This window comes from Alligator sinensis, unplaced genomic scaffold (assembly GCF_000455745.1).
Source record: "Alligator sinensis unplaced genomic scaffold, ASM45574v1 scaffold422_1, whole genome shotgun sequence".
Taxonomy (NCBI): domain Eukaryota; kingdom Metazoa; phylum Chordata; order Crocodylia; family Alligatoridae; genus Alligator; species Alligator sinensis.
This window is the reverse complement of record NW_005842323.1, coordinates 815,388-822,606: the sequence shown is the minus strand read 5'-3', so window position 1 is coordinate 822,606 and position 7,219 is coordinate 815,388.

Genomic DNA, 7,219 nt, shown 5'->3' with positions numbered 1-7,219 from the left:
AGGCTCGCCGCTGCCGCAGCCAGACACAGCCATCGCCAGCCTGCCCCCTGGTGCAACTCTTGGGCAAGTGCAAGCCTGGTCGTTGCCAAGCCCCGCCGCCGCCTCTGTCTCTGTGAACTCACGTCATGCGCGGCTGCGAAGCCGACGGATGGAGCCTTGGAGCGGTGTCAGCCTCCGTGGAGGAGAAGCGGCGTTTGAGACACTCCCTCCTAGCCACAGACGTTGAAGAACTTGCTCAGTTTGTCCCGCCAGTCCCGCCACTGTTAACATTTATGATACTTTCTAAATCAAACTCTTTTGGGGGGACTGCTATAACCCGAGCTGCAGCAGGCAGGGATAGAACTCTGCAGGCCAAAGGCCAAGCCAGGGAAGAGTTCAGCTTCCTTAAAAAAAGAAAAAGAAACCTGTTTACTATTCAGGGAATTTGGTACTTATTTTTCTCCTCTATGTAGTGACATTACCCTCTTTTGATATTAGATCCTCTGTGGAGGCCCTTGCTTTCAAGCTCCAAAAAGAAGGGAAAGATTAAGGAGCTGCAGTACAGTGCCACAGTGTAAGTTTCTTTCATGACACTTTCAGGCCAGCTGAGCAGTTGCAGCAGAGCAAGAAAAACCAAGCTAGAAAGGAATAGCCTGCAGGTTTCTGAGAGACAGAAAAGCTTATAGCTTTCATTAGATTCATTATTTATTATGCTGAATTGAACTGCCTGCCCTTTAGCACATTTCAATGTTTATTCATGCCACAAGTTCCACTAATAGAGTACCAGAGGAAAAAATACTATAACTATGCATAGCAACAGCATCTTCAACTGAAAGGCCTCAAAATGCTTGCAAATGTTAGCTTAGCCCCACAATACCTCTGTGAGACATGGAAGAGTCATCAGCTTAATTTTACAGATGAGAAAACTGAGGCACCCAAAAGTCAAATGATTTGCTCAAGGATACCCAGAAACTCAATGGCAAAGCTAGATCTCTCATGCTTAAACAGCAAGAGCAATTTCCTTCTTGTGGAGAACAACACAATTTAAAGAGCAGGAAACTCCAGAAAACAAAAAAAGTCAAGGCACAAACAGGCAAAACACGTTACTCCAGAAATTTTCTATACAGGTGTTACCTGAAAGGACAATTTTCTTTGAATTAATTTTATTATTCTATATATATAAAGGGCTTAGTCCATCTATCTGTCTGTAAAGGGCTTGGGGAGTGTGGCTCTAGCCAGTGCTGCATGTGGGGTGAGTTGCCAGTCAAGAATGACAGTGGGAATGGAGCGCTGCCATGACAGCGGGGGTGGGGGGGCAGACTCAGAGCTGGGGGCAGGTCAGGGGAGAATGATGGCAGGGATGGAGGGCACAGAGCAGGAGAGCAAGGCCAGCACTGCTGGCCTCCCCCCCTTCCCCTCAGCCCTGCTCCTCGGAGACAGCAGTGGCGTGGGGTGGTGGTCGTGCGGCACTGGCTTCGCCCCCCCACACTCCATTCCTGCCATCACTTTGTCCCTGCCATCATTACTGAAGGGCAATTTGCTAGTGATTTAATAACCACATTTTCTGCTCCAGGCATTATAGAGATTTTGTACTAAAAATCCCATATAATCCCAACATTTTAAATCTTCCTAGCCCACCTGAAAAGAGTCTCTCCCTGGGATTTATCACCTCTGAGAGTTTCTCATCAACCAGAGAAGACATTCACACTTCAAGGGTGTGTCTACATAAACTGCTTTACTGTGCAGTAGATTGATCTACTGCATGGTTTTCTAGTACCTGTAAATAGAGGTAGTAGATTTACTGTGCAGTAGCTACTGCACGGTAGCACATGGTTATATAACTGACTGGGAGTAAATTGGTCACTACTCTAGGCAGCAAGAGTGAGAGAACTCTCCCCTGGCCCCCTCCCTTCCCATGGGCAGCTGCCTGCTGCCAGGGCTGACTAATTGCAGAGCTAGGGTGGGAACATTGTCTCCTGCCTCTGCAGCAGTCAGCTCTCAGCTCCCAGGTCTGAGATTGAAGCCAGAGGCTGAGATGTTGCTCCCTCCCTCAGGAGCTGCCTGCTGCTGGGTCCAGCTCCAATTGCCAATCGACACTGGTTGCCTCCCATCTCAGATCAACACTGTCCCACCCCAGCTCCACAACTGGAGCCAGGCCCCACAGCAGGCAGCTGTTGGGAGCAGGGGGCAATGTTGCAGCCCCAGCTTTGATCTTGGAGTGGGGGGTCAGGAGCTGCTTGCTGCAGGGGCAGGGGACATTGTCTCTGCCCCAGCTCTGCAAGCGGAGTGGGGTTTAGGCAGAAAGCAGCTGCCTAGGGCATGGGTAGGGGTGGGAAGCAGCTGTCAGAGATGGGACAATTTCCCCCACCTCCTGGGTCCCAGGCTTAACCTCAGTGCTCCCTGCCAACCTGGAGCTGGAACCTGGGGAAGCCTAGAGCTTTCCCTGGCTGCCATATAGTAGCAGAGCAGGGAAGGAATATCCCTGCCTTGAACTGTTTCTGTTGGGTGTGTCACCATGAGCTGGAACATGTTTCCCTGGAGACAAGGTGCATTGCTGCTACTTGTCGCCGGGGAACACCCATGCCATGCGTGCTCTGGCACACAGCACGTTACCTCAGGTGGGGTAGGGGAGGCTCGGCCAGAAACTGTGCTGGTGCCAGGACCCTTACCTGGGGTCCTGGGGACTTTAGGGAGCTGCAGATGCGGTGCTCCTGCAGCATGGAGTTGGCTGGCAGGTAGAATGTGGCTCTGGCTAGCTAGGCTCTGGTTTTGGGTGGTGCATGCTGCTGCCATGTGCACCACCCTTTTCTCAACATAGCTTTTTCTGACCCCAGGATCTCCTGGGGTCAACCCCCCACCATGGTCTGAGGCATCACATACTGCACATCCACTCTTGTCTGGATGCGCTGGTTGGGAACAAATTAGCTCCTAATGGGTGTACATGTAGATGTGCACTCATAGAAAGCTTACTGCACAGTAAGCTATCTGTGCATTAATTACACATAGATGCCCCCAGCTAATCTATTCCCTTGAAAGCAGCTTGGGAGAAGAACAAAACCTCAGAGCCAGGGCTCAGATAACTGAAAAGTAACTGGTGATTGATTGCAAACCAATCAGCATGTAACAAAACCAGCAAAACAAAATGTGACAAATGAACATGAATAATCGTATTTTGTTGTATATCTCACTGTACTTGTCAGATTATAATACCTCTTAGCTAAAAAGTCTATTGTAATGATATTGTTTCACCACGTAAATTAAATCAGCCTATTAAAACAAAAACCTCAGCCAACACAATCTCCATCTTTATGGAATCAGGACAATCTGCTTTCTGTAATAATTCATAGAGCACCTTTGGATTCATATGGACCACCCATTGAAAGATGATTTGACGTGCTCTTTTTCAGTGGTCTGTACAAAAAAAAAAAAATTTATTCTTCTTACTCTACAGTTTATTCTGTTTCTTTAAGATGTGTTGTCCCCATAAATTCTACTCTTGGTTTACATGTGCCCTAGGCCCAACAAAATTGGACTTCTGAAAAAGCAGCAACCAGAGGGAACAAGTACATGTTTAAAGTGGAGCTGACTAATTAGCTCTGCTGTAAATCTGGTATTTACATGTGTGCCCCTATTAGGCTGAAGTAAACTAATTAACTCTGTGGCAGGATAGTACTTTTATACAAGTACTATCTTGCTGCAAAGTTTTTTACTACACAGCAGTGCACATATAGACGCTGCCCTGAGTGCTTGAGGCACAAGGGTGCTTCAGTACAGGAGTTGCCTGCCAGCTAGCCCTGCACTGAAACACCCTTGTGTACTAGGCAGCCACTCCACAGCACATTGAGCAAAGTTGGAGCAGCCCTGGGCTGGCAGGCTGACCCCCAGACTGCCTGCCAGCCAGGGCTGCTCTGACCTGGCTCATCATGCTGTGCTCTTGGGTGCACATGTAAATGCAGCACCTGGAAAGCAATAAACTCCAGCGTGATAAGCACCAAAGTTTATTACTTCCACTTAATACACATAAAGATGTGCCCAGTGGGTCCAAACCTGCATACCATTTGGCTTGCTGTTGCAAGGGCATAAAAGGGCACCAGCACTTAGCACTGCACTGGTTAAGAATCCCAGGGGCCAGACTGATCAGTGAGAATGGAAGGCAGGACTTGGAATCTCTGAGAACAGGTCTTGGAAGAATTGTAGCTTCTAAGAGGTAGGTAACTAGTCTTCAAAAGAGCGTTTACTCTTGCTGTTTAGTAAACAGGTGGACCATTACCAGGAGGCGTATGACTGCAGATGTGTAGGATGAGTAACTGCAAGACAACCCCACCAAAGTTTGTCTGACCTAGAAATTTGCATTAGGGAATGCTGAAGGGTGAATCTGGGAACACATTTGTTCTGCATATTTCTGCTATGGGGACTTTTGTCAGGCATCCTACAAAAGCTGCCTGAGCACAGGCAGAGGTAACAATAATCTGTCCACGTGGATCTTTTTTTAACAGGGTAAAACAAATCTTAACATTAGTCCAAGACACACTTAGCCTCTGTGAAGAGCCTGGTTGTCAAATAACCCTATCAGAAAACACCACAAGTCTTGACATCCATCCAAATAGCTTGGTTCAGTCTAAAAAAACAACATTGGTGATGAGAATGTCATGTTGGGGTCAAAGTATGAGAACTCAGAAAACACTAGTGAATACGTGCAAGGGATCAACCTGAGATCTTCAGACACAGCTGCATGTGGTACATGTGAGATTGCCCATGAGCATGACAAGTGGTTCTGTTATTGCTTTGTGCTGTTTACATTTGTTACACAAGGCATCAAAGTGCTTTATTTCAAAATGGTTTGCAGCAACATTACAAAATAACATTGTTCTGTTTTGTACTGTTACTTTCCCACTATTCGTGTTGACCCGCTATGCTTTCAGATTGGATTTAATGGTATCTTTATACTCTCTCCTCTGTATTGACCATCTTTGCTTTAGCTGAACATAAAATATAGCCTTAGGCATTCTCAAGTTGGTCATGTGAATGCCGCATCCAAGCCATCATAGCAGAGCTTTCTTGACTGAACATGTGACAACATTTAAGGATTTTAGTGCTGGAATCTTGTCCTGCTATTTCATCTTGCAAATAGTGCATATGGTACTGATCAAGACTTCTGATGCAGGGGAGATGTATTGCCTGGGTTGCACAACCGTACAGGAGTGTCGTGAGCACGACTGCACGATAGACATGAAGCCGAGTGCTTAGCTTCATATCCCTATTGTTCTCCAGGCAATGGAACCGCATTTCAAATGCAGAACTGGCCTTGGCTGTGTGGTGGGTAATCTCATTTTCCATCATAGCATTTTGTGACAACATGCGTTCAAAGTGGCAAAACCTCTCCACAGACTTGAGAGGAATGGCATTAACTGTGGTACCAAGTTGGACACATGCATCTTTTGGTGCTGGTTAGTAAAATCCTTCAGTTATACCACTTTCCCCATATAAACTATTGAACTAGAACAGGGAGTGTCTGGGCACCAGGGCTCAACTTGAGCCTAGACTGCTTTCCTGTTCCCTTTGACTTGCTCCTGTACTCCACTCTCTGGGTAATCTTCTGCCTTCTCACCCTGGCTTACTCCCAGACCCTGCTCTTAGCTTGACTTCTTGCTTCCTTGACCTTTTTGCCTTAGATTCCATTCACTTATCTTGATTCTGTTCAGTGCCTTGATTCCCTCAAGTGACCTCAGACCTATCACCCACATCCCAGCACTTCAGGTGGCCAACCTGTGGCATGTGTGTCGTGAGTGGTACAGGCAGTCCCTGTGTGTTCCACAAGGCAGATTGGGCAAAGAGCAGAAAACAGAGGAAGGGATTGGAGTAGCCTTTAGAGAAGGTGCAGGCTTAATTTGTGGCATGTCTGCCAAAAAGGTTGGTCCCACTATCATAGGGTAATCTTGGCATGCCTAGAGTTGTGTGAGACATTCTGAGGTGACAGCTTTTTGCATAATTTTGGTGAAACCTTGGGTAAATGCTTGCCTGTGAATACAAGGGGGTTAGACCTGATGATCCAGGAGACACTTCCAATCCTATGTTCCTATTGTGTTTCCACAAATCACCAGACTATGAAACAGTAAAGAAGGAGATAGATGGTTGCTTCCAGTAGAAAAGCTATCTTCTCTTTGTGAATCAGATCTCTACGTTGTAGTGGAACTGCTGGATCTACCCATGTTGTTGCAGCTGTTATCCCTTAGGAGCTGTAACAGGCAAACCCCTCCAGTTAAAAATCATTTTTCCCCTCATGTGTCTATTTTGTTTATATATTTTGCAGTAGTAAAACTTTTCTAAAGAAAAGAAAATATCCAAAACACATTATATGGAAATTAAAACATGAAATAAATGTAAAATTTAAAAGGAAAAAAAATCACCATTTTCAAGTGGAAAAAAAAGAAAAAAGGGAAAGAAAACAATTCATGTGCTAGAAACAGTAGTAAAACTTAAATTAAATAAATCAAATAAAGCTAGATAAATCTTCATAAGAGCCTTTCTTCTTACTCCAAGTAAATATTTTTAGCTTCTTAGAAAAATCTCATAGTTACCTCTTTAAGAACCTTAGAGACACCCTTTTTACAAACCAGGCTGACATTCCAGCAGTTAGTAATTTGTCCTCACCTTTTCATTGCATAGGTATTAAAGATTTTTTAATTTGGAGTATACACTCTATTTATTTAACTCCAAGATGAGGTTTCCCCCCGCCTCATTTTATAACTGCATACAAGGAAATCTCACTAAATACATTGTCTTTCATTAAACTGCTGCCAAATCATCATGTGCTCAGCAATGGAAATGAACTATAAAGTTGATTAAATGTAACCAACACCGAGCATGACTATAAAACACATGGCCCACATTGTGCAAACATGCTGATGGGAACCTTTTTTTGTGCATGTTCCTTTTAAGATAATGGGTGGCTTTTCTCTCTGAAGAGAATTGGCACTGGGCCTGAAGGTACTGCAGTACCAGGCTGGCACTAGGAGGGCGAGAGCCAGCCCTACCACCCTCGCTTTGGTACTTAAAAAGCTGAGATTTTTTTTTAAAATATATTTTATAAAGCCTTAATCTGTCTGTCTATAACACTTTGTTTGTGCTCTGATTGCCAATCAGCCAATAAGAGCGCGAAGAAGCGCTCAGATGGGTGGCAATGCGCCGCCACGATGGTGGGGGCATGGGGAACAGAGCTGGGGTGGGGGGGGGGGGGGGG